We start from the raw sequence: 27782 nt of genomic DNA on the forward strand, positions 1-27782 counted from the left end.
CTTTCTCAATATAAGACTTTACTTAAAGTTGCCTTATAAATACAAAGTTTAGAACATGTACATCTATATATATAAATGAGTGATGGCATCACGGTGACCAACAAAACAACAAAACTACAGGCCCCCAACCTTGAAATTTGACAAAACAACCCATCATCCACGCCTCTAGGTTGATACAACAAAAAGAAAAGAAAAATAAAGTCCTAATTAGAAAGAAAGGAATAATTGTTTTTATCCAATTGCTGTCAGTTAGAGGGCTAATCTCTGCCCACTTGGTCTCCTAGCAACCAACTCAGCCCAGGGGACAGGCAGACGTAGGCATCACTTAGGCTTCTTCCACAGATTATCTAATTTGCACTGGATTATATGGCAGTGTAGACTCAAGGCCCTTCCACACAGCTATACAACAGAGACACACACACTGTCAAGCTCTCTGCTGAGGTAATCCACCCAGGCAACCAAAACTATTTCTGTTCCATAGCCAGGTCTGAAACCTTTCTTGGGAGGTGTTAGCTGGCCCTGATTGTTTCCTTTGTGGAATGTCCAATTTCCCTGCTTTCAGAGTGTTGCTCTTTATTTACTGTCCTGGTTTTAGAGATTATATTGTTCTGCATTATTCTATCCCAGTAATTATTTCATATTATAGTAGAATCTCACCTATCCAACATTCGCTTATACAATGTTCTGGATTATCCAACACAGACTGCCTTTTCGTAATCAATGTTTTCGTAGTCAGTGTTTTAAATTCATTGTGATATTTTAGTGGTAAATTTGTAAATACAGTACAGTAGACTCTCACTTATCCAACATAAACGGGCTGGCAGAATGTTGGATAAGCTAATATGTTGGATAATAAGGAGGCATTAAGGAAAAGCCTATTAAACATCAAATTAGGTTATGATTTTACAAGTGAAGCACCAAAACATCATGTTAGACAACAAATTTGGCAAAAAAGTAGTTCAATACGCAGTAATGCTATGTAGTAATTACTGTAATTATGAATTTAGCACCAAAATATCACGATATATTGAAAACATTGACTACAAAAATGCGTTGGATAATCCAGAACGTTGGATAAGCGAGTGTTGGATAAGTGACTCTATTGTAATTACTACATAGCATTACTGCGCATGGAACTACTTTTTCTGTCAAATTTGTTGTATAATATGATGTTTTGGTGCTTAATTTGTATAACGATTACCTAATTTGATGCTTAATCAGCTTTTCCTAAATCCCTTCTTATTATCCAGCATATTCACTTATCCTGCCGGCCGGTTTATGTTGGATAAGTCAGACTCTATTGTATATTGATAATCTTATATTATCTTCATAGAACTGGATTATATGAGGCCCCTTCTTCACAGCTGTATAACATGCACACTGAAGTGGATTATATGGTAGTGTGGAGTCAAGATAATCCAGTGCAAAGCAGATAATATAAGATTATAAATGGGTTATATAGCTGTGTGGAAGGGCCTTGAGTCTACACTGCCATATAATCCAGTGCAAATTAGATAATCTGTGGAAGAAGCCTAAGTGAGGCCTAAGTCTGCCTGTCCCCTGGGCTGAGTTGGTTGCTAGGCAACCAAGTGGGCAGAGATTAGCCCTCTAACTGACAGCAATTGAATAAAAACAATTATTCCTTTCCCTCTAATTAGGACTTTATTTTTCTTTTCTTTTTGTTGTATCAACCTAGAGGCGTGGATGATGGATTGTGTTGTCAAATTTCAAGGTTGGGGGGCCTGTAGTTTTGTTGTTTTGTTGGTCGCCGTGATGCCATCGCTCATTTAGATAGATAGATAGATAGATAGATAGATAGATAGATAGATAGATAGATAGATAGATAGATGTAGCTTTCTGGGCTACATGTAGGTCTTTGGCTATTCTCTTGATTTTTTACTGGGATCTTTCTATTTTGCCTATCAAAAAGCAACCTTGTTCTGCCTTACAAAACTTCTTTCATGGGTGCTTTGATTCTATGTTCTTGCATGGCAGGGGCTGGACTGGATGGCCCTTGTGGTCTCTCCCAACTCTATGATTCTATGATTATATTGGAGGCCCTGTTTCTATATATAAAGAAATAGGAACACATACAAATGTGATGCAACTACCGTCCTTTTGCAACAACTTCTTGAATATGTGTTTCCTTTCTCTTTTTTTTGTCCTAATGTATAGATGGCAAGCAGGGCAGCAACATGATTGGTCCTGATTGCTATGTTTGTGGTTATGCTAATGTGAATAGATGGATAACTGACAGAGCCAAACAAGAGACTTAAAAGATGACAACTTGGTACCCTAGCTAGATGAAAATCATATTAAACTATTCACTAATGTTGTTTACTCTTTAGTAATCATTTGAAAGATGGATTAAGGATTTATGTGTGGAAGGTGACATATATATGTTGGGTGACAAGACTGTAATTGATAGCAACAAATTGCTGCCAGTTAATCATGAAAATAGAATCCAAGATGAGTTTAGGGGTGGGGGGCATCATGTAATTTTATTGAGGAAGGGAACCAGTTTTCCCTTGACATAAAGGGATGAATAAAATGGAGAACCCTGTATCATCCAGATGGTTATGATTCAAACCAGAATGTTGTGTTAATAGATCTCTTCCCAGAGCTTGGGAAAAGTTATATTTTAGAAGTACATGCCAGTAGTAGAATTCTAAGAGTTATAATCCAAAAAGTAACTTTTTCAAGATCTGATGTTTTCTGTATGCAGCAACAGGAAAGGTTAATGTTACATTTTTATGTAAAAGGATGCTATTTTTATGCGTGTTGAGCTGTAATAAATTTCATATCTTGGATTTGGGTCCAAATGTAAAACCTACACTGACAAATATATGTGTTTTATTTTCCCAAAAAACAAATCTTTTCTATTTTCTATTCTGTGTGATTTACTTCTTTTGCTCTGAGAAAATTTTTGTGTGTGAGAGAAAGCGAGAGAGATTGAGAGAAGAATTTATAAGTGTAACTGAGAAATAATTGCACTTAACAACATTGACATGGGCAAGCACAATTCGTTCAAAGGCAGTTTTAAGCATCGTGTATGTGAAGAAGATCTTTTGTTTTAGGGTTATGCACGATGAAAAGTTCCTTGTTGTTGCAATGTCAACTTTTCCAAACAGTGGTCATTCTCCCAGCCCTGAATTATGATGGCTTTTGAGCTTTGGGGCCATTCGATTAATCTGATTGGCTGAGCACATTTAGCTCTCTGCAAAAACAGATGAAGGAATGCAAAAATCTGTCAGGCTATTTGATGTCCAATCTCCTCAGAGCTTCTTTCCCATCCTTTCCAAACAAGGGGACCGAGAGTGAGTGTGCGGAGAGAAGGGGGGAAAGAGAAGGAAGCAAAAAGTCAACCCCAGAAATTCAGAGTAGCAGAGAGCAACTCTCCTCAGCCTTGCCCTTTCAGCCTTTCTAACTGAAGGGGGTGTCAACAGTGATAAGCAAGCGAGAAAGCGATGGCTCGCACTGAGAGAGTTCAGACTGGGACAGTTTGATCTCTCCCAGAGCTCTCTCAGCTCTTGAAGATCACCGCTTTTGACACATTTCTCCAGCTGCTGAATGAGAGGATTTACTTGGGTGAAATTTAGGCCCGAGGGGGATGTGAAAATCATATTCATAATTTGAAGTGACATGTGATTCGGGATTAAAAAGCTGCCTGGCAGAGAAAAGAGCTGAGGTTATCCTTTTGAGCTGTGCTAATGCAGAAAACTGCCTTTTTAATCCTGTTTTTAAAAAGGCCTAGAAGGTTTCCAGCTGGGGCAGTTGGAATCTAAAGAAGAGGTGGAGATGAGGAATCCCTTTTAATGTTTGTGGTGGGGAGGAAATCTACAGTAGTTTTCTTTTCCCCCTCCCTTTCTCCTCCTCTACTTTCCCCCTTTTTCTTCTCTTTTTGCAACAGCAAGCCACATAGTATTAATTGAATATTCTGGATCTGGCCCATCAATTCTTACATGTGGCACTTTGACTCACTTTCAATCAAGGAAATATTGGCACCACCTAGGCAGGTTGCTGAGATGCTAAAAGGAAAGAAATGCTAAGAAGAAAGTGCTGTGGAATATAATATATTTCACCATGGTGCTTTTGCTGATTAAAAACTACGTCCATCAACACGTATTATTTAACTTCATTTAATTTTGTGAGAATATGGTTTGAGGTATATTTGCTCTGAATTTGTTTTGTTTTACCTGTTTACTTCTTTGCAATTAAATCTTTATGTGTGTGTGTTTACATTTATGTGTTCCCTTTTTGAAGACAATGAAATATTTTAATTCTTTTTTCCTTAATAAATAATGATATAGATAAATTGAGGGTATGTTCCCGCAATAAACATGGCTTATTTGAGGGCACAGACACAAGACAAGGTTGTATGATATATATAGATCAATAAATGGAAAACAACCATACTTGGATTTGCTGACTGGCATTAGGATACTGCATTAAATATGTTTCAAAGGGATAGAATTAATAAGGTGCCTCTAGATAAGATGCCTCTAGATAAAGAGATGTAATAGCACCATGTGCTGAGAAAGAGAAGGAAGGAAGGAAGGAAGGAAGGAAGGAAGGAAGGAAGGAAGGAAGGAAGGAAGGAAGGAAGGAAGGAAGGAAGGAAGGAAATCATAACCAGAATCTCTGGTAATAAATTAGATGAGGAAAAATAAGCGCCAGGAAGAGCACTTCTTATGTTTAGATTAATGTCAGAAAATAAACATCATTTTAATTAAAGGCAATATTTTAAAGGTTTTTTTTAAAAGAACTATAATGCAAAGTTTGTTTTATCCTAAGTGCAATGCAGGAAGAGTACCTTCCCTACAAATGTACTCTCAAATTTCAATCTATAATAAGCAGGACAAGTCTTTTCCTCATTGATAGGCAGCATGGTGTAATGCTTTGAGTATTGGACTTCAGCTCTGGAAACTAGGGTCCAAAACCCCACTTAGTTTCTCAAATAAAAGCAAAGACAAATCCCCTCTGAACAAATCTTTCTAAGTAAAACAAATGAAGGCATACAACAAGAGACTTCTATATCCTATGCAATCTATTTGGGGTATAGAAATAACCTACAAACTGCTATACAAGCCCACAGCTTTTTTCATTTTTTTTCTATCAACCCTGAACTTTGTCCTCAGTCTTCTAACATCTCACCAATGATAACTGCAGCTATCAAGGCTGGGGAGCTAAAGGTGGTACCTTAGTAAAACACATGATGTGCCTAACATGCCAAGTATGCTTAAGGTTGCATTTAGGGACAATTCTTCAGTACACTCTTTTGGGGTGGGGGAGAACGGAAGTGACTCTAAAATACTGGCCTTCATCATGAAACTGGAATCTATTGAGGTTGTTAAAGTGTGGCTGGAGGATATCAGGTTGTTTTAAGCTGAAAATTTGAAAATGGAAAGTGTATCAGAAAATTTCTATTATTACCTCAACCTCCCCTTCCAAATAAAGTAAAATGAAAGATCTTTTAAAAATATATATTGTTTCTTAGAACATACCAATGACTCCACTTGAAAACCACCTTACTTCAATCATATCCAATAGGGCTTGTTTCTAGACATTACAATGGTGGTCAAGTTAGCCCAGTTACAAAAGAAAATCCTAATGATGAATTTGCACAAGACTGGAACCTACTTGTATTCTATTTGACACTAAGAGAATTGGAAGTGATGACAGGAGATTTTGAATAATAATTGATTTTTATTCAGTTTAAGAAAGAGCTGAGATTATAAGAATATGTTTTGCTTAAATTAGAAAGTGTAGAAATTAAGAATGAACTTTATATAAGAATGCAGGCCGCGAAGGGAATAATCAAAGAATAAAATTATACGCTATTTGACTGACAAATGGGAAGTAACCTTTTAAAGGTGGGAGATATATGTAAGTATGTATGTATAAACAAACATACATGCACACACACACAGACATATATATATATATATATATATATATATATATATATATATATATATACACTTGAGTATATGTGATAGTTTTTGTAACATAGGTGGGAGGTTAGGTTTGCTTACTTATATCTTGCTGTGCTTTGTCATATTGTTAGATATTTTCTATATTTTCAGTTATGTATGTGTGTATGTATTTAACGTATTTAATTAAAGAGAGAGAGGATCACCTGAGTACCTCGTATATGGTATTTCTTTCCTTTTCAAATGAATATATGCTTCAACCATGATCCAACGGTGTGTTTCAGTACCTGATCCCAGTAGGGTTCAGTGGAAGAATACCATTGGATCATGGCCATACAGAACTATATTATATGCCTGTGATGTTATAAAAGTCTTTTTTAAACATCAAATGCATTACTCCAGTCAATGGAAGGTGAGAATAGGTTGTAGATAATACACACTAAAACTGCCAGTCTAACAACTTTCTTAAATGCTAAAAAATCACTTTCTGTACCTTAACACCTTGCAAAATTAAAATTAACAGGATGTGTTGATGTTTCATATCAAAATAATATTTTCTGATTCATTCAACTTTGAAGTATCTCTTCCTGTGTTTAGATGTTTAAAAACAGAACAAAAAGACGTTGTGAAACCATGCCAAAGCAACGAACAAATGGTGCATTTTAAAACAAAAGAAAATGCCATCGTCTGTTGAAGGCTTGTGTCAAAATAACAGTTTTATTTCCAGTTGAAATGTTTCATCTCAATATGCTATTTTTTAAAAAATAATTTAGCAGTTCTCAGTTTAAACTGAAGCATATACTCATACAGGAGGCAATGTTTTTATTTCAGAACTATCTGACAACATTTCATAATTTTTGTCTAAAACATTCATCAAATTCTAGTGAATTGCTACAGGAAGAAAAATAAAGAAATAAAGCAAGAAAAAGAAATATACCAAAAAATTAAGAAACAAACTGATTCAACACACCAACCTTGCTTTTAAATTACCCAAATAAAGCTGTGAACTTTGGATTTTTTCCATGGACATCATGGCTATCGAGAGTTGCCAGGCCTGGAACATCACAGAACTGGAAATTTCATGACAAAAACCTGAGATCTACAGATGCTCCCCTATGGTGTCATAGGAAGCAGACTCTGGTGATCTTAGCGTTAACTGCAGTTTCATAAAAGAAGCCATCATTTAAAAAAAAAACATGGAGTCAAACAAATAAAGGAAATGTACACAGATGTAGTTTTCACTGTAGCTCTGGCATCATCCTTTTAACACGAGGAATGGAGAAAATGGTCTGAGCCCTTAAATTGAAAACCCTATGGTTATATTGGTAGAGACTGACTATTCCGTATCCAAAATGCATGGTACCAGTTTGCTACTGTTGTTGTTATATCTGTATTTTATATACTGTTACATAAAGAGATATCTTAGAGACGTGAACCAAGTCTAAGCATGGCATTCATGTATCTTTGGGGGTATTTCAGATTTCGGAATTCTGGATAAGGGGTGCTCTGCCTACCTATATATTTTTCTGAACCCAGAAAGAGGATCTCCCCAGCATCTGAAGTGTGGAAGGGGTGGTGTTTACATTTCTTCAAATTAACATTCAGGTGTTGCTATTGCTAAGTCAAAGTTGGGGTAGCTGCAAGGCAACTTTTGCATTGAAGAGTTTCATGTCTGGAACATTATATTAAGCATAAATAACTTCATTAAATCGTCTTAATCAAAGTCTTGTCACAAATGGCAATCTGAAAAGTTCAAATCATGTAAACTGGATCCTGAAATGCATATTTGGGCCACTGTATTCACTTTCAGATTTTTTCTATGCTATAGTTAGAGAAAGTACACCTGAAATTCTATAGGTTTTGGTTATGTGTACATAACTTTATGTTGGGAAAAATGGTTCCTTTACTTTTAGATCAACTACAGATCAAATACCTTTCCAATTAAAAAAATCTAATGCAATCCATATATTTGCTTGTTGATATATTTGAAATTTCAGTTCATTGTGAAGATGGTTCTTTTTTGTGTCTTCTCAAACAATATCATGGGAAGGGCAGTAGAAATAACTAGATATCTATATACAATAATATATTGTATATTTCCCATGTAATTTCATATCAACTGACTTTATATACGTAAGAGGAAAAATATTCTGGTACATTTATAGAACATCAATGGGCCTCAGAAGTTTGCAAGCTCAAAAATAATTCAATGGGTGTGTCTTGTAACTATAACTTATATGGAATATATGTTGTACCATCTCAAATCTAATCTAAATCTACAAGTCTAATTCAGCATTCTGCCTTTGTTTCAGAGAGATTCTTCACCAGTGCCCCCTGTCACCACTGTTGTTACCTTCTTGACACGTTTGGTCTGGCTCTTCAGGAAAAGCCTGTTAGATATGGGAGACCATATCAGCAGTAGTGCTACTACTACCCTCTTATCTCATGAGACCATGCAGTCCTATCACTATGGAAAGATAGTCTCATGCTGGAATCATTTCCTTAGAAAAGGGTTCTCAAACGTTTTCAGCTGCAGAGCCCTTTGTGAAGCAAACGTTTCCCGTGGAGCCCCAAGAAATATTTATATTATATTATATTATATTATATTATATTATATTATACGTATATATGTCAGGCATGGACAAACTTTTTGACCAACATAAACTTAACAGTATTTTAGTGGAAGACCCCAGCGGCCATTCAGACCAACCCCGTTCTTCCATGCAGGAAAAGCACAATCAAAGCATCCCAACAGATGGCCACCCAACCTTTGTATTATTATTTTATTATGACACAGCAAACGAGATAGACATGCTGGATTTCGTATCACAAAATCACAAGGCGAACACTTCCCAAGTGTCTAGGACTGTGTGATGTATTTTCGGATGATGCGTGCAGATCCCAGTAGGGTGGCCTTTTGCAGTTGGTAGATCATAATTTTGTCAATGTTTATTGTTTCCAAATGCCGGCTGAGATCTTTTGGCATGGCACCCAATGTGCCGATCACCACTGGGACCACCTGCACTGTTTTCTGCCAGAGTCTTTGAAGTTCAATCTTGAGGTCCTGATAGCGGCTGAGTTTTTCCTGTTTTTTGTCAATGCGACTGTCACCTGGGATGGCAACATCAATGATCCAAACCTTTTTCTTTTCCACAACTGTGATGTCTGGTGTGTTGTGTTCCAGAACTTTGTCAGTCTGGATTCGGAAGTCCCACAGTATCTTTGTGTACTCATTCTCCAATACCTTTGCAGGTTTGTGATCCCAGCAGTTCTTTACTGCTGGGAGGTGGTACTTGAGGCATAAGTTCCAATGAATCATTTGGGCCACATAGTTGTGCCTCTGTTTGTAGTCTGTCTGTGCAATTTTCTTACAGCAACTGAGGATATGATCAATGGTTTCGTCGGTTTCCTTGCACAGTCTGCATTTTGGGTCATCAGCTGATTTTTTGATCTTGGCCTTAATTGCATTTGTTCTGATGGCTTGCTCCTGGGCTGCAAGGATCAGGCCTTCTGTCTCCTTCTTCAGGGTCCCATTCGTGAGCCACAGCCAGGTCTTCTCCTTATCAGCTTTTCCTTCAATTTCGTCAAGGAACTTTCCATGCAATGTTTTGTTGTGCCAGCTGTCAGCTCTAGTTTGTAGTGCAGTTTTCTTGTACTGGTTTTTTGTCTGCTGTGCTTTGAGGAGTTTCTGTTTTTTTACTTCAATCAAAGCAGGTTCTTCACTTTGCTTTACATATTCTGCCAGGGCATGTTCTTCTTCTTTGACTGCTTGTTTTACTTGTAAGAGTCCTCTGCCCCCTGTTCTTCTATTAGAAATCCCAGGACCATCTAGTCCAATCCCCATCTGCCATGCAAGAAAAGTACAGTCAAAGCACACCCTAGTGGTGGGAGGAAAATAGGGTTTTGGAGGAAGAAAGCAAGGAAGAAAAGCTTTTGATGGCAAGGGAGGCAAGGGAAAAAGGATTTTTGGGGTGAGGGAAGTGAGGAGCAGGAAAGAGGAGGAAAAGCTTGGAGGGGGAGGGGGAGGGGAGGGGGAGGAGAAGGAAAGTGCATACCCCTCAGTATGCTCCACGGAGCACACTTTGAGAACTGCTGCCTTAGAGGTCCAAGTATTGCCAATGCTGATATCATTCTATTGCCAAGGAAAAATCATGGGCTTTGGAGTCAATTCTGCACACGTGCCTGGTTTAAAATGATGTTAATTTTTGTTGATTTTTAAACATTGGTTAAATAAGTAACTTGTTAAAATGCAATATATAAAAAAAGAATTGAAATAATTTATTTTGTTTAATTTATACAATCAACCAGTTGAGCTCTATGTTCAACTCTGACAGAATTATTTTGTGGCTGATTTGCTCGTCTGACAGCAGTAGACTGCCAAAATCAGATAATGCATTGTGTCAAAAACCACAGAACCAGAATGGCTAACCTCCACATGTTTCAAAATCATAAACCAAAACCCTCAAAATCATGACATTGGTTCCATGTCAACAGATATCAAGCTAGACTCTGTGCTTTGCTTTCTAAAATTTATTGAAAATTCTGCCACCATACTTTTTAGACTTTCTTTTCAAAATGTATTGGACAAGTACACACAAATAAATATTCTTTGGAGCTTTGTCTTCATCATGGAGAAGGCAACGGACTCTATAATGAGATGTCTGGGAAAATATTATCTATCTGAATCCTTTCCAGTCTGGCTTCTATCTTGCTTTTGGGATGGAAATGACATTTGCTGCCTTGGTGTGTGTTGTCCACTGAAAAATGGCATAGTTACCCTGTTTCCCCTAAAATAAGACATCCCCAGAAAATAAGACCTAGTAGAGGTTTTGCTGAATTGCTAAATATAAGGCCTCCCCCAAAAGTAAGACCTAGCAAAGGTTTTGTTTGGAAGGATGCCCGCCGAACAGAACACCAGAGCATGCAGGATCGGTAAATGTACCTACCATAGAGTGTTGTACATGGAAATAATGGTAGTAACAAGAAATTATTGATAGGATTCACAGTTTGTCTGGTTATGCTGGTTTGTGATGACAACTACTGTATAGTATATAATAAATGTTCATTTTTTGTTCAACAATAAATGTGAATTCTTCTTCATGGAAAAGTAAGACATCCCCTGAAAAAAAGACCTAGAGCATCTTTGGGATCAAAAGTTAATATAAGACACTGTCTTATTTTTGGGGAAACACGGTATGTTGGTTTTTTTCTTTCAGTGGTTGATTATGGTATTCTTCTGGGTATCCTTTCTAGGTCAGGTAGAATGGAAGAGCATTGTGTTATGGTATCACAAGGAGCCATGGTGGAGAAATGGGTTAAACCCTTGTGCTGGCTGAAAAACTGACCTGAACGTTGGGTTGCTGATCTGAAGGTTGCCAGTTTGAATCCGTCAGACAGGGTGAGCTCCCGCCTGTCAGCTTTAGCTAACACATCTGGTATTCTTTGGGTAATGTCTCTGTAGATGGCCAATTCTCTCACACCAGAAGCAACTTGCAATATATTCTCAAGTTGCTTCTAACACAATTAAAAAATGTAGCACAAATCATTTTTTGGATAAAAAGATTCAGAAGGTAATATTGCAGACATTCTATTCTAGATCATGATCATGACTTTGTAAGCATCAATGTTGCCTTTCATCCAATACATTTTCTAATATATAAATGAAACCACTAGAAGAAGTACTCCAGACTGTACCGAAATATTGTTAATGGTCTATAGATAAAAACTCTTCCTTATTTTCCCATGTACTAATCCCAATGGCACTATTTAAATCATGAAAGTTGTTAGTTCATTTGAACATGGATGTGGGAAAACAAACTCAGCCTTAATGAGATGAGGTGGAGGTACTGTCTATATTCTCCAAGTTTATTATGTTTATGAAAATAACATAATTGCCCATATAACCAGCAAGAAGAAGGAGAGATCAATCCTTTCCTTCTTATTAGTCACAGAGTGTCTCATTCTGATATTAGCAAAGGAAACTGCAGCAGCAAAGCACTCAGACAGACCTCGATGGTTGGTTAGGAGCAGCAGCAGCAACAACATCATGGAGGAGGTAACAGCCCAGTGAGGCTGTTGCAGTCCTAGACCATTTGGACAATAGCCCCAGATTGAGTATGTACGTGCTGAATCCAGTGTTGCTCCAGAGTGATTTATACCTGGCTAACCTGCCCAGTGTAGGTGAGCCCACAGTAATTTCTCCTGGCTTGATCTTCTAAGCTTCTTGCAAGTAAACAAGGTTGTGACAACCAGAAGCAAGACTCCATTGTAATTCACCATCACAGCCTTGTTTACTAGTGGAAGAAGGGTAGAAACTAGAGGTGTGCAAATAAATCAGACCTCGTTGTAACTCAGATCTATTTTGTATGTTTCATACTTAAGAGTCTGCCCTCCCTAACACCAGCCATGGAATCTGCAAAGATGACTGTGACTGATTTCTCTCTCTAATAAGTAAGCCAATCTCTGTGCTGGGCTGGAAAAAATAATGACCTACATGGATAGGTCTTGGGGCTCCCCTCCAACTCAATAGGGGAAGCATATTAATTGTATGTCAGGAGAGTTTGGATGGTGCCTTTCTGCCCAGAAGGAGGAGGTCAATCTAGATGTCCCCTGATGATGTCTGATAGATTTCTGTTCCTGTGTTATAAATGGCAGTTCCTAATTGGTTCTGTCATAAAAACATGGCAAAAGTTTATTACACTGCAAAAACTTTGTCTTTGTATAGGACATCGTCCTATAGTACATTTTGCTTTGTTGAGTCTCCACCAATTTAACAAAGTTTCTGTCACAAATTTCTGGAGAGTAAAGACTACACAATGAAACAGGAAATAACACTTTCAAACCAGGAACAGTTTTTCTTTATTATTAAAATGTTTTTTATAAATTTTTTGAAAATTCCACAAAAATCCATGGATAAGTGAAACCTTCCAAAAATTGCTGGACTAATAGGTATAAATATATTTTATCATTGTAGCATGTTTCATCCCAATAGCTTTTAAAATGAGGGAGATAAGAACCCCTGAAGTTTCACCATTGGTAATTATTGCATTAATGCGCTTGCACAATTGCCATTAACGAAATAACAAAATTTCGTTAGTCTCGTTATAGTTATAAAATTTTCACCACTGAAGCTTTAGAAACACTTTAGAAATGAAGCACCAGCACCCCCTAGTTTTATAAGTACTTTAGAACCATTTTTAATGGATTGCACATGCCTAGTAGAAATATCTTCCTCCTTGTGGCCCCATCACCATGAAAACCAACCTCCACCATTTGCTATAGCAGCTGGCTATTAAGTTAGATTTTTGAATTTGAATTATTAGTAAATTCAAAGCTATTACAAATCTTTAACTAAGTTATAAAATCAAAAGTGCAATAAAAGATGCCAGTCAATGTTAATTTGTAGCCATGACACCTCGAACTCCCCACTCCCTTTTCTCCTAATGTAAATTTGAGGTGACTGAGCAAGCTCTGAGTTTCTACACAAAAAGAGCTGTATTCTGTTCAGAACAGCTTTCTGAACATTTAGTTATATTTAATTGATAAAGAAATGTAATGTCACTTATCTTTTCCTTTACTCTTTCAATGCACTACTATGCCACAATTTGCTGCTATCTAAGGGTTCAAAGTAGCAGGAGGAAACATCTTCCCTCTGCTTCCACCTGGTTAATGGGAAACTCTCCAGAAGGAGGGGTTAGAGGCTGTGACCACTTTTCCTGTGTGAAATTAATTGAGCTCCTAAGGTCAGAAGGTTACAGGCAGACTCATTATGACAAATGATTTCTGTTTGACTAAGACCTCTGGGGTCATTTCAGATTTTCCCCCCTCTAAATTTTGTAATTATGTCTGCCTGAAGCCTTAAGCAAACAAAAACATGTTGAACAGAGGCTAGTTCGAGATTATGGATGGAGGTTAGATGGGTGAAGCAAAATAGTCTAGCCTGGTAAAACAGGTTTTAGTTTGAGGGTACATTAAACAAGATTTAGGAGGAGGAGGAGATGATCATGGTGAGAATTACAGACCCACAGAAGAATACACAACTTGGCAGAGAACAAATAATCACTCAATATGAGGTGCTTTCCTTCACTGAAAGACACACACACACACACACACACACACACACACACACACGTAACACAATTTCTGACAAGTACTTCTATCTTCCATGCCAAATCAAATATTCACATTGTCCTACAAACAATGAGGATTCTTTTGTGGGCAGAACTAGTTATCAGAAGAAAATAAATGCATGCTTTAACAAAGTGATATGAATGAAAAGCAAGATATTATCCCAAAGCATCTCAAAAACGTAGGGATTTATCAGGAGACAGGTCTTCTGGTTCAAGATCCTACCCTATGAGATGCCTGGTGTGGCCTTTACAAGTTTATTCTATGAATAAAGCTTTTTTGCCTTTATGATCCCAAGTGACTCTTAATTGGTTGTGTCACAGTTGAATAAAAATCATAGAATCATAGAGCTCAGAAACCATCAAGGCCATCCAGTCCAACCCCTTGCTATGCAGGAACACAAAATCAAAGCACCCCCATATATGACTTACTCCACAAAAGATCTTCAGTCTGAAATTTGGTGAGAATCCTTTACAAGAATTCTATTAAAAATTCAAAATCTTTGTGATCCCTAGGGAAATTTGAATAATTATGAAACCAGTTAAGACTGCAGGTTTTGATCATGGATTCTGGTGACATTAGAGTTGCTGTCTTTCACCAGAATCCTTTAACAACTACATGGCAAGCAGGTCTACATGCTCCTTTCTATGCTGAGAAAGGAGCATGGCAGTACAGATACCTAAGAATTTTGTTACATTTATTATTTTTATACTGAAATACATCTGTTAATTAATCAATATTATAGAAAGCATTACAGTTATTTTTAAAATAAAAAAAGTTGGAGAAGGACAAAGAAACAGAGCCATCTGTCCCATTTTAGACTTTCCAGGGGAGAACTGATGTACACCAATTGTGCCATAAAAAAAATTCCCAAAGAAATATCATAGGAACAACCAGGAGTAAACCCAGGGTGATTCTAGGTTATAACAACTGTGTAGATGATCCCTTAAGTTTCTTCATTAAAAAAAAAAGCTCACATGAACTAGGTTTGCATTAAAAAATGAAAGCGGTTTCACAGCATCTAATAATGACAGACTGAACTAACAAGTTCTTCAGACATGGAGGAAACAAAGACAACTGCAAACAAGTTCAGACTGAACAGATAGAAAGAATATTCAATTTTTTATCCGAAAATGGTGAAAAATAGTGTCACCCTGCTGAGAATTCTGGACAATTGTGACAATTGTGCACTTTGGGGCTTATCCTATACAAAATTCACATGTGTGTGTAGAAATTGTGAATTTCTTAAAATAAGTCCGAAATTGCTAATAGTATTCCAAGACTGTTCAGTTTTCAATAATATTTTAACTGTGACAAAAAATGAAAAATTGCTCATTGTTTCCTTAGCAATAGAAGTTATAAAAACAGTAATACCCCTTCTTGTAGATTATTGGTGTAGCAAGAAAACTGGTGTGGCTAAGACCAGCAGATGTATGCTTAAGTTTTTAAAGAGTCATACAACTAACAACAGCCAAGTATTCTATACTTTTAACCGATAAATTCTCTCTTGTATTGAACAAAATAAGGTAATAAATGATTGTACTTAAGCACTGATTCTGCCACTGTGCTGGCCAGAAACCTGGGCATTCGCAGAGCAGCAGAAACAGGCTTGCTCTTCTTCTAACAGCTGTTATTTTTAATCTGTTTTAGTTTTATAACATGTTGTAGCCTGCTCTAAGTTTTCAGGCTGGAGCAAGCTGACAACTCTAAGCAAAGTAGTGCAGGTTCATGGCTGATCTACAGAAATAGTGAGAAAGAGGCACTCAACGTTTATTTTCCTGTCTGTTACATCTATCTGTACTTGCATAAATTCTCTGTGTGGATGAGTGTCCATACTTCATGTATTACATGCATTTTAAAGAAGGCATAGAAAATCTCTGGAGCTTCCCTCCCCATGTCGAAATAACAAGCAGTTTAAGTGGTGACTGGTTCACATTATGAGGCGTAAGTAAATATCACAGGGAGGAAGAAGAGTGATAAGCATCTTCAGTATTGCCACTTCTGTTCCTGGTCAAAGCTCCTGCACCTTAGACAGATGTACCAAAACTCTTCTTTTCTTATAAAAAAAACCTTAGTTCCAGATCATTGGACTCTACATCTATAATAGCTGGACATTTTTCATTTTTGCCTGTCATGCTACTATGAAAGACACAGGAGCCAACACTAGCAAACCATGTACACCTCAATGGTCTACAGAAAAAGAAACGATTTGCAATTGGAAATCTACTTATTTCCAGGCTCACAGTGCATTGTGTGAAAACATATGTTTGACAATAAGTAAAAAATTCAAAAATGTGGACTTCCGGGTGAGCGCAATGGCGACAGACACGACTCATCGGAGCTCCCGATGAGCCTCTTGTAGCCGCGTCTAGATTGAGCCCAGTGCTCGCCCCCTCACCGTGGATCGATACGGGAGGGGAGGCAAAGTCCAGAAGTCACCCGATGGCCCCAAAAACTGTCCGTCCCTCAAGGACGGAGGGTTGAGTGGGTCCGGGAGCTCGGACATAGCAAGACCCGGCACGAGAAAGCGTGGACCCATCCACTGCACAAGCTGTTTGCCGTGCTCATCACAAAGAAAGAAGATATCAAGCTCCGGAGCTGGGGGCCCGGACCTGGGAAATGTGAGTTTCCAAAGGATCTATTTTGGCTCTTCATCTCCCAATCTCTGAGAATGACAATTGGTAATTTAAAGAATTAGAAGAAGCAAGGAGATTTATTCACCTGCTTCTTAAGCCACACAGGAATAGTACACAAAATATTTATAATTGTAATTGGCAACCGGGGGTGCTTTTTATAGCCCATCATACAACTTATCACAGAAATTTAATTGGATAGCTTAAACACGGAGCCCATATAGTCTTGCGGAGAAGATAGGATAATGAAAGGAATGGGGTTTTGAAAAAAAAAGGGGGAGTAGAAGGAGTAGGGGGTTAATGAGAAGGTGGAGTATACATTTAAACATTTAAACATAACCTCCCTTTATAGTGAAGCAAAGGAGCCTAGAACCGGTGAAGGTTTGAAGGCTTGAAAGTACACTTGCCATTAGGAGTGAACGCGTGGTGAGCAGAAGAATACAGTTGTCCTTGAAAGTTGGTTTGTTGTGTCTAGGACGAGCTCCTGATAAGAAGGCAAAAACCCGCGAGAACTGGGGAGTTGTCCGCAGTTTGAAGGGGTATAGCCATAAAAACCCGGAAGGAAGCCGGGGGGAGCGTAAAGAGCGACACACACCAACGAGCTCACGAGCTCATGAGCCCACGAGGCTAGAGAAAGAGCGCCACCTAGCGTCAAACAGCGCAATAAGAATATATCCCAGGTTTTGGCAGCAACTTACAGAAGAGTGGGAGGAAGACGGGAGTAACCCCCTGGCTACAAGAAACCTGCCAAGGAAAGAAACTTAAGAACAAAGACCGGAAAAGAAGTAAGAAATTAAGAAATAGAAGTTCCCAAATCCATTGTTGAGTGAACAGTAAGAAAGGACAGATTAGGAATAGCTCCTCGGGGTTAAAGATCCCTTTAAGATTGCTCAAAGACTGCTTTTATCTATCTATTTACTTATACTTGGGTTTTCTCCCCGGGGGATCCAAAGTAATCTTGCACAAGACTGCAAAGGGACAAAGCAAAATATCTAGGCCAGCTACCCTAAAATAAACCTTGAGAGAAATTAAATATACTAAAGATAAGTGGAACAAATTGGAATTGTTCCACCAACCAAATTAGCTGTATTAAGTATATCAATTGTATAGGTAATTTAGGGAATACACTCAAAACATAGATATTTTTTGTCTTTTGGGGTTTTTTTGTATTTCTTTTGTTGGTTTTGTTTTTCTTTCCTTCCCCTTTCCCTTTGTGGTATAAAGACATAATAAGCCAGAAATAGGGGTATAGTGGGGGAATATAATAAAGTCTATTATATAAATAGTGACAGTCTATGAACTAACTGTATCTCTGTCTGCGGATAACCTATAAAAAAGGTGTTTTATCTGGAAATTAAGCAATCAACATAATGGCAACACCAAAAGGAAGAATGGATAAGGACTGGAGAGACCCAAAAGCCACACCAAGGAGAAACTCTATCCCTGCGATGGAAGAAATAAGCCTGCGGGATCTTCTTAAAGAGATCCAGAATATTTCCGGGAAGCAAGATACGATCCAAAAAGAGGTACAAGCTATCGCTATAAAACAGGATATTCAACACAAACAATTGCAGGAGGAAATAACTGAATTTAAAAGAGAATTAAGAGAAGAGGTGGGATTCCTGAAAGGAGAAATCCAAAAAAATTCTAATGACATCCAAGAGTTGAGAACGGAGAATGCAAAGGCGGAGAAAATAAATAGCAAACTACAAAGGAAGGTGGAATCTATAGAAGCGGAAAATACAAAGTTAGAGAAAATGCAAGAAAGGTTGGAAGCAAACGAATCAGAATATCAATTAAGATTTCGTAATATCCAGGAAGAACCGAAAGAAAATATTAAACAGATTATCATACAGCTGACTGCAAAAATCATGAAATGCTCCGAGAAAGAGGCAGATACACAAATTGATAAAGTATTTCGAATTCATACTAACTTTGCAAAAAAGAATAAAGTATCCAGAGATGTGATAGTACATTTTGTTAAAAGAAGCTACAGAAATGACATCCTACAAAACAACAGAACAAAAACTCTAACTTATAAAGACAAGAAAGTAGTAATCCTTAAGGAGTTTCCACAAGCAATTCTGAACAGACGCCGGAAATACTTTTTCTTGACGGATGAGCTAAAAAGACTGCAAATAAGGTTTCGATGGGAGAAGTATGAAGGCATTATGCTGACATACATGGAGGAGAAGACCTGGATTACAACAGAAGAAAAGGCAGACGAGTTTTACAGAAGATTAAAGAGAGACCTAGCTCAGAAACAAACATTGCCATCGACAGAGAAGGAGAAAAATCCTAAGAGTTCAAAAAAAAGAAGATATGATTCGCCTAAAGAAGGATTAGATCTTGCGATCCGGTCTCTTAAGGTAGATGACCAGGAGGAACCAGCGGACAATGAGGAGGAAGAAGAGGAAGAAACCCTAAATGAGTGATTTTAAACAATTAATAAAAATCTTTTCAAACAATATTAATGGACTGAATGTCCCTAATAAAAGAAAGAGAGTGTACAACTACTTGAGAAATAATAAATTTAACATCATTGCTTTGCAAGAAGTACATATAGCCCAAAGTCATGCCAAATATCTAATAAATAAAAGGTTAGGTAAAGAATACTTCTCCCTTGATAAAAAAAAGAAAAAGGGGGTAGTCTTATATATCGATGACAAACTCGACTCTAAATTTGAATTTAAAGACCAGGAAGGAAGAATAATTGCGATAAAGATCAATATAGGAGGAGAAATAATTCTAATTTGTAACATCTATGTTCCGAATGGACCTAAAAGGAAATTTGTGAAATTTCTTAGACAATGTATTGACCAGAGCAATTTTGACCATATGATCTTAATGGGGGATTTTAATGGTATATTAGATAAAAATTTAGATAAATCAAATTTAAAAAAAAAGAAGGCAAGCAACTTACTCCCACAAAATTTTTTATCATTAAAAAAGGAATATGACCTACAGGATGTGTGGCGAACGAGAAATCCAAAACAAAAAGACTTCACTCATTATTCAAATAGGTATAAATCCTGGTCAAGGATCGACATGATCTGGGCATCTACAATATTGACCACAAAAACTAGTGAACTAAAGATCATGTCCAGGGATTTGTCAGATCATAGCCCATTAATTATGGAAATTAATTATAGAAAAACCATTCAAAAATGGAGATTAAACGATAATTTGATCAAAAAAGAACAGGATATTGGTAAACTTAAAGAAATGACTAAGGATTACTTTAAACTCAATGACTTACCAGAAACCACACCAGGAATTATTTGGGACGCATATAAAGCAGTCACCAGAGGCTTCTTTATTAAACAAAAAGCAATAATAAATAAAATTAAAAATCAAAAATTAAAAGAACTACAAATAGAAATAGATGAAAAAGAAAAAGAATTAAAAGCTAACCCAGAAAACAAGAAAATAATAAAACAACTAGAGATACTAAAAAACCAAAAGAGAAATTGGGAATTAGAAAAAATAGCCAACCAGCTAAAATGGACTAAACAGTATAGATATGAAAATGCCAATAAGCCAGGGAAATGGTTGTCAAGATTAATAAGGAAAAAAAGGGACGCACAACAAATAGCAAAAATTAGAACACAAGAGAGGGAAATGTATACAGATAATGAGATAAAAGAGGAATTTAAGAAATTCTACAAAAATCTCTATGAAAAAGATCAAATTAGTCAAGTGGAAATAGTGGAATATCTGTGTCAGCAAAAACTACAGAAGATCACAGATGAACAAAGACTGAACTTAAATAAGGAGATAGAAATTGAAGAAATAAAAAAGGCAATAAAAGACCTAGATGCAAACAAAGCTCCAGGTCCTGATGGATTCATATCAGGTTTTTATAAAATTGAACAGGAAGAGGTATTACAGTTCTTAAAAAAAATAATGAATCTGGCTTTAACAGAGAGGATTATACCGGAATCCTGGAAAGAAGCAGAAATTATAATGATACATAAGGAGGGCAAAGACCCAAGTGATGTGAGAAATTATCGCCCAATTTCATTATTAAATACAGACTATAAAATTTTCACAAAGATTTTAGCTAACAGATTAACGGAATTCTTACAAATGTGGATTGGCGAAGACCAAGCTGGGTTCTTACCAAATCGAGGCACAAAAGAGAATGTTAGAATTATAGTGGACGCAATCGAATATTATGATCAGAATTGCCAAATAGAGGTGGGATTTCTCTCGCTGGACGCGGAGAAAGCCTTTGATAAACTTAATTGGGACTTCGTAAAATTATTGTTAAAAGAATTAGACTTTGGTACCCAATTTATAAATGGAATTCAAGCAATCTACGACCAACAAAAAGCAAAATTAAGGATTAATGGCCAAATAACAGAGGAATTTGAAATAAAAAAGGGCACGAGACAAGGTTGCCCCTTATCCCCACTGATTTTCATTTTTGCTTTAGAAATCTTACTAAGGTCAATTAGGAAGGACAAAAACTTGAAAGGCATTAAATTGGACAAGCAGGAGATTAAAATCAGAGCCTTTGCGGACGACATAATATGTATTGTAGAAAATCCCAAAAGTAAAATTAAAGATTGGTTATATAAAATCGAAGAATTTGGAAAACTAGCCGGAGTTCGAATTAATAAAGACAAAACGGTGATCCTAACAAAGAATATCTCACTAGAAGACCAAGTAACCCTAAAAAAGATCTCAGGGTTAGAAATAGTAAAAAAAATTAAATATCTAGGCATTTGGGTGGGAAAAAAAAACAACCAATTGTTGGAGCTAAATTACGGGGCCAAGTGGAAGGAAATAAAGAAAGATTTAGAAAATTGGGAAAGCCTAAATATGTCCTTATTGGGGAGAATAGCGACTGTTAAAATGAGCATCCTTCCCAAATTACTTTATTTATTTCGGAATATACCCATTATTAGGAATATGAAGATAATTAAAGGCTGGAACAAAGACATAAGTAAATTTATATGGAATAATAAAAAACCCAGAATTAAATTGGCAACAATGATCACTCCAAAATTAAAAGGTGGATTCGGCCTCCCAGATTTTAAATTATACCACGATGCATGTGCATTAGACTGGATTCGGGACTGGATAAAATTGGAGAAAGTCAAAATACTAACCCTAGAAGGGTTTGACCTGAGGAGAGGTTGGCATGGCTATTTGTGGTGTGACAAATTCAAAATTGAAAAAAACTTCGGAAACCATTTCATTAGATCATCCCTAATTAAAGTATGGTTAAAATATAAAAGATATTTTTATGAAAAAACCCCACTCTGGTTTTCACCATTAGAAGCGCATCAGAGAAGGCTTTTAGGTTGGAACAAATGGCCCACATATAGGGAGATTCTAAAGAAACCCTACACAATGGAAGGGACCTCTCAAATCAAGGAATTAAAGGAAATTCAAAAAGAATACAAGAATGTATCTTGGTTCCAGTATTTACAGATTAAAGAAAGCTATAAGAAGGATAAAGAAGTGGGTTTTAGTATAAATAATGGTTTTTGGGACAATCTACTTCAAAAAAATAGGAAAATTATAACAATATTATATAATAAATTACTGGATTGGACAACAGAACAAGAAGTGGTTAAAGAGTCCATGCTAAAATGGTCAAGGGATGTAGGCAGACCGATTTTAATGTGTGAATGGGAAGAAATTTGGGGGAAAAAAATTAAATACTGTCTAGCAACTGACCTTAAGGAAAATTGGTTAAAAACAATCCATAGGTGGTACTTAACGCCGAAAAAAATGGGCCTAATGTTTAAAAATGCAGACAACAAGTGTTGGAGATGTAGGGAACAGGTAGGTTCATACCACCATATGTGGTGGAGTTGCAAGAACATTAGAAAGTTTTGGAAAGTAATTAATATTGAATGTGGGAAAATCTTAAAAAATAAATTGGAATGCAAACCGGACATTTATCTATTAGGTTTATACCCCAAACAGGATAATGAAGGGAAAGGAAAAAAGGAGAACAGAGAGAACATGGAAAAAATCTTTACTTTCCTAATTACCGCAGCAAGATTAGTAATAGCAAGACAGTGGAAAGGAATAACCATCCCAACTAAAGAAATGTGGCTAGAAAAAGTAGTAGAGATAAAGAATATGGACAAATTGACTTTTATGATCAAAAAGAACACCGGACGCGCCATGAAAGAAACGGACTGGTCGAGCTTTGAAATGTATTTGCAAGAAGAACTAAGAAGATGAATTAAACAAATGGAAATAATAGGAAGATGGAAGAGTGGAAGTCTACACCCCCCCCCCATCCCCTCCCCAGTTAGGTACTTTTTCCTCTCTCTTCCCCCTTTCCCCATTCCCCCCCCCCTGTGTTCCCCAGATCCTCCCTTTGTATTTACTACTTTATAGTTGTAGATACAGCTAGAACCCCCCCCCTCCCCCTGATATCTAGAGAAAGTAGATACCTCCCCCACCTTATCCAAATTTTACCATACCCATCTATCCCACCACACTTACCTCGTTCTTTCCCTTAGATTCGAATTGTAACAAAACTCAATAAAAATTATATTAAAAAAAAATTCAAAAATGTATGTAAAACAGTCAGCATGTTTCCAAAACACTAATTCTTAAACTGTGGATCCTGACCCCAACATTGAACCAATTAACTCAATGTGTGGTCCCCGGCAAGAGTAAATGTATTCTGAATGTCACCTAGTGGCTGTTTTAGACATTTACACAAATATGTTATGCAGTGTTTACAGTGAAATCTGCAAAAGATGCTTTAGCTGTACTCTATAAAAAGAAAAATCAGCCTGTTTATCAAGCCTTGCAAATGCTTATTTATCAATAGATGTTTAATTTTTATACCTTTTTGATATACCTATATGCCTGGTATCCTATAAAAAATTTCAAGATGATTGTGGAAAAATTTAAGAAGCCCTGATCTTGGGAACTCAGTCCCATTAGTGTATTCATTTGAAAAATGCACACAGAAATAATTATGAATTTTCCCACTTTAAAATAAATCTTCATCATCATCAGCAACCTCTTGTGGCCAAGCTCACAACTCATGTGTAATGAGGGTAGAATCCACGGACAAATCTTAAAGATTTGCTCATCCTTAGCCTTAAAACTCCACTCTTTTTTCCTCATTTGATACTAGGAGCAAATCAGTGTATTTTCATGGCCAAGAAAATAATTCAGGGGCCTACATTCCCATCAAATATCATTTAAAAAACTAGTAGCATAGAAATATTTGTAAAATATGAATATTTTGCTCCCCAAATTGTGCAGAAAACCATCAGATATATATACACATGTAATTCTCACATATGAACTTTCCTGGGTTTAAAGATCTTTTCCATCTTATCACCTTCAAAGGAATGATTGATGTAGCTATGAAATAGAGCCTTCTCATTGACTGCCCCAAAACTCTATCTTTCTGGGAAAGATGGCCTCCTCTGTGCAGTCTTTCCATTGGCTGATAACAACATTTTTATTCCAGCAATTTTTGAGAATTGAAGGTTTGTAAAGAAAGAGCTTTTATATCAGTGGTTCTTTGTTGTGACTCAGCTGGAACCTCAGAGTGACTCTAATGGGGATTATGGGATTCAGGTTCAAAATGATTCCGATAAGGATTATGGGATTCAGGTTCAGAGTGTCCCTGTTGTAGAAGATGAGGAACAGAGAGGTTTCCCACAGCAGGGAATGATGTTGATACTGAAACTAGCCAGGTGCAAATTGACTCAGAAAAGGAGGACAGTTCTCAGTCTGATAGCATGCAGACAGATGCTAACGAGGTGGCTGGTCTTGATGAAATGGAATCTTTAGATCAAGCTGACCGTTTGGAATTCAGGGTTCAAAAGAGTGTGAGAATAGCAAGCAAGAAGGAGGTCAGAGGCCAAAGAAATGCTTTCATGCTCTGCAAAGGGTATTAAAACAGTGTGTTGGGAGACAAACCTTTGTCAAAACAACTTTTCATTCAACCAAGAAGCAAGTTCTCGTTCTACTGGATTTCTTGCAGCCTTAGTGTGTTCATGTTCATGGGACTTTGTCATGTTCTAATGGGACTTTGTTTATTCCTGGTGATTTCTTGGACTATGCTCTAAGGCTTTGTTTTGTAACGATCTTTTGCAACTTGACTTCTGCTTTTAAAGAACTATTTATCTTCTATTTTCTAATAAACTACAAAAGACTTCAACCTGTGTGCAGTCTGGTGTTTAGCAAGGTGAAGTTAATCTGAGGTATGACATTCTTAACCTGTGGGTCCCCAGATGTTTTGGCTTTCAACTCCCAGAAATCCTAACAGCTGGGATTTCTGGGAGTTGTAGACCAAAACACCTGTGGACCCACAAATTGAGAACCACTGTTTTAAGATGGATGCTCTATTGTTTTTATTGCTTTAACTGTATTGTTCTTTTAAACTGCTTTTAAACTGCTTTCACTCAGGTTTAACTATATATTTCAAATTGCTTTTAAACGTAGTTGTTCATTTACTTCCCTTTTAATGTTGAACTTTTGCATGTTTTATTTGTATTGTATCTTAATTTGAATTCCAGTTTGGGTAAAAGGTGGATTATAAAAATGATTATAATGATGATGATGATGATGACGATGACAGCATAAGTCCGAAATCTATCTGCTTATACATGATGTATACCAGTGTGCAAAAAAATGTGTCCATTTTCTTCCACCCTCCTCCTCTCTTTCTCTCTCCCAATACATGTGTCTCTTGTTATCATTTTTCTCTGGTGAAATAAGTTGTCACATTGTGTATTCAAAATCTGACAGCATCCTGACCCACCTATTCCTTGTAACCTGCTAAACTTTTTTATTCTTGAACAGCATGGAAGATTAAAATAATATACATCATGTGTTTATATATAAAACATGATTTCTGATAACTTCTGACATTAATCTCCACTCACAAAGATCAAGAGATAAGTCACTCAGATTGTGCCTGTGCTTGCTCATGAATGCAAATGACATCATGGTGATGTTGGGTAATGAAATACCATCAAACCGTATTTCCCTAGCCATGTAGGCCATTCATTCCCCTGGCTCAAATTGTACTCTAAGTGTACTCATGTTTTTTAAAAGCACTACCCTAGCTAAAGTTATAATAAAAGGATACAGTGAATTAAATGATACTTTTAAACATTTAAAACAGTATAATTTGGTATCTGTCAGATCTTGGAAATGCAGTTTTGTGGCACATGTAATTAAAGGGATCTAGACCCACATGAAAAACAAGTGTGCTGTGAATTCAGCTTATGCAAGTCTAAATCAAAAGTGGTGTTATGTAAAGTGGTGATCACAACTGTATACTTTCCCTTAAAGCCATTCAGTGTCATGGGACTACTCTTGTAAGCCCATGTACACCTGTTTGGGAACGAGTCCCAGTTGAAATCAGTGGAACATTTCTGAGTATATAAGTCTTGAGTCAAACTTTGTGTAGATTTTAGAAATGTACATTTAGTATCTGTAGTATAAGACAAGGCTTTTGCCATTCAATTTATCTGCTTCATGTACATAAGTTTTACAGAAGGTCTACGCCAGGCATGGGCAAACTTAAGCCCTCTGGGTGTTTTGGACTTCAACTTCCACAATTCCTAACAGCCTACCAGAGCTGTTAGGAATTGTGGGAATTAAAATCAAAAACACCCAGAAGGCTGAAGGTTGCTCATGCCTGGTCTACATGATACTGCCTTCCACTTAACTTTCGTTCATGCTGATTTTATGTTTTGCTTTCTATGGAAACTGTTTAGGGAGAAAAATACAGAATCATGCATTGTCTTTGATGCATCTCACACTATGCAGCTCAGCCTTCATACTATGGCTAAAAGGCATATTAAAATAATAGCTCCCATAGAATAAAAAAAAAAGACTTCATGGCCAAGTGGCGATTTGAACCCTGGCCTTAGTGCCCTAGTCCAACACTCAAACAATTGCACTAATCTGGCTTAAAGTATCTTTAGAAGTGTTAGCTCAGTTCTCTAACAGTGAGTTCTCAGCACTCTCAGAAACCTCAAAAAAGACAGGTAATAATCAGGAATCCACACAGTTATTGAACTACAAATCTAATAATCCTTGACCACCAGTTATTCTATCTGGGTCTGATGAGAAATGTAGTTCAAAATGTCGAGAGGGTGTCAGAGTGCATAACCATTAACTGTTAAATAAGCTTATTTGTTTTTGTTTGCAGTATTATTGTTACATTCATTTATTTGTTTTTTATTTGCATTGTGATATTTATTTTCTAATCCCCATTTTGAAAATGGGATCATGGCAGCACATTTTTTGCATTAACAAGATCTAGGGCCAGTGTGTCATAATTTTAGCATTAGATTATGACTCTGGAGACCAGAGTTCAAATCCCTGCTCAGCTATGGAAACTCCCTCTGAACAAACCTTGCCAAGAAAACACCACAATAGGTTCTCCAAGAAATGACTTGAAAGCACATAATAACAACAGAACCCAGGGCAATCCTATATGCAACTACTGAGAGGTAAAGCTCACTAGGGCTTAGTAAGTGTGTTTTGCTTCATGTTTGATATAATAGGTTATGTTTCTTAATTTAATTTTCATTGTTAAGTTACAATTAATTTATATATATTGAGTTGTCAACTTTCGTAATTATGTGATTATTGCTTGTTATGTTCAGGCATTGAATGTATGCCCCTTATGATTGGAATCTGCCCTGAGTCCCTTTGGGGATATAGGACAGAATACAAATTAAGTAGTAGTAGTAGTAGTAGTAGTAGTAGTAGTAGTTGTTGTTGTTGTTAGAATTAGAATTAGTCTTAACTTTTGTTGTTGTTTAAATGACGCATATTGAAAGACAAGAGGGACATGGGCCATTTCCCAACTTTCACAGCTCAGAAAAAAAAATTGAGCCTGTAAAGTTAATTTTAATAATTGAGCCTGTAAAGCCAATGCCTGCTCTATATTAGAAGGGTTTTGAAAGCATAGCGAAAATAGGTTTCCCACATTTTGCCAAGTGTCTGAGACAGAAAGCAATTACAATTTAGCATACTGAAGATATTGCTCAATGCAGGATTATACTTACAATGAGAGGCACAATGAAACACCTGAGAGACATGTCTTGAGTTGAATCCCGCAGGTCTGTTC

Source organism: Anolis carolinensis, chromosome 4 (assembly GCF_035594765.1).
Source record: "Anolis carolinensis isolate JA03-04 chromosome 4, rAnoCar3.1.pri, whole genome shotgun sequence".
NCBI lineage: Eukaryota > Metazoa > Chordata > Lepidosauria > Squamata > Dactyloidae > Anolis > Anolis carolinensis.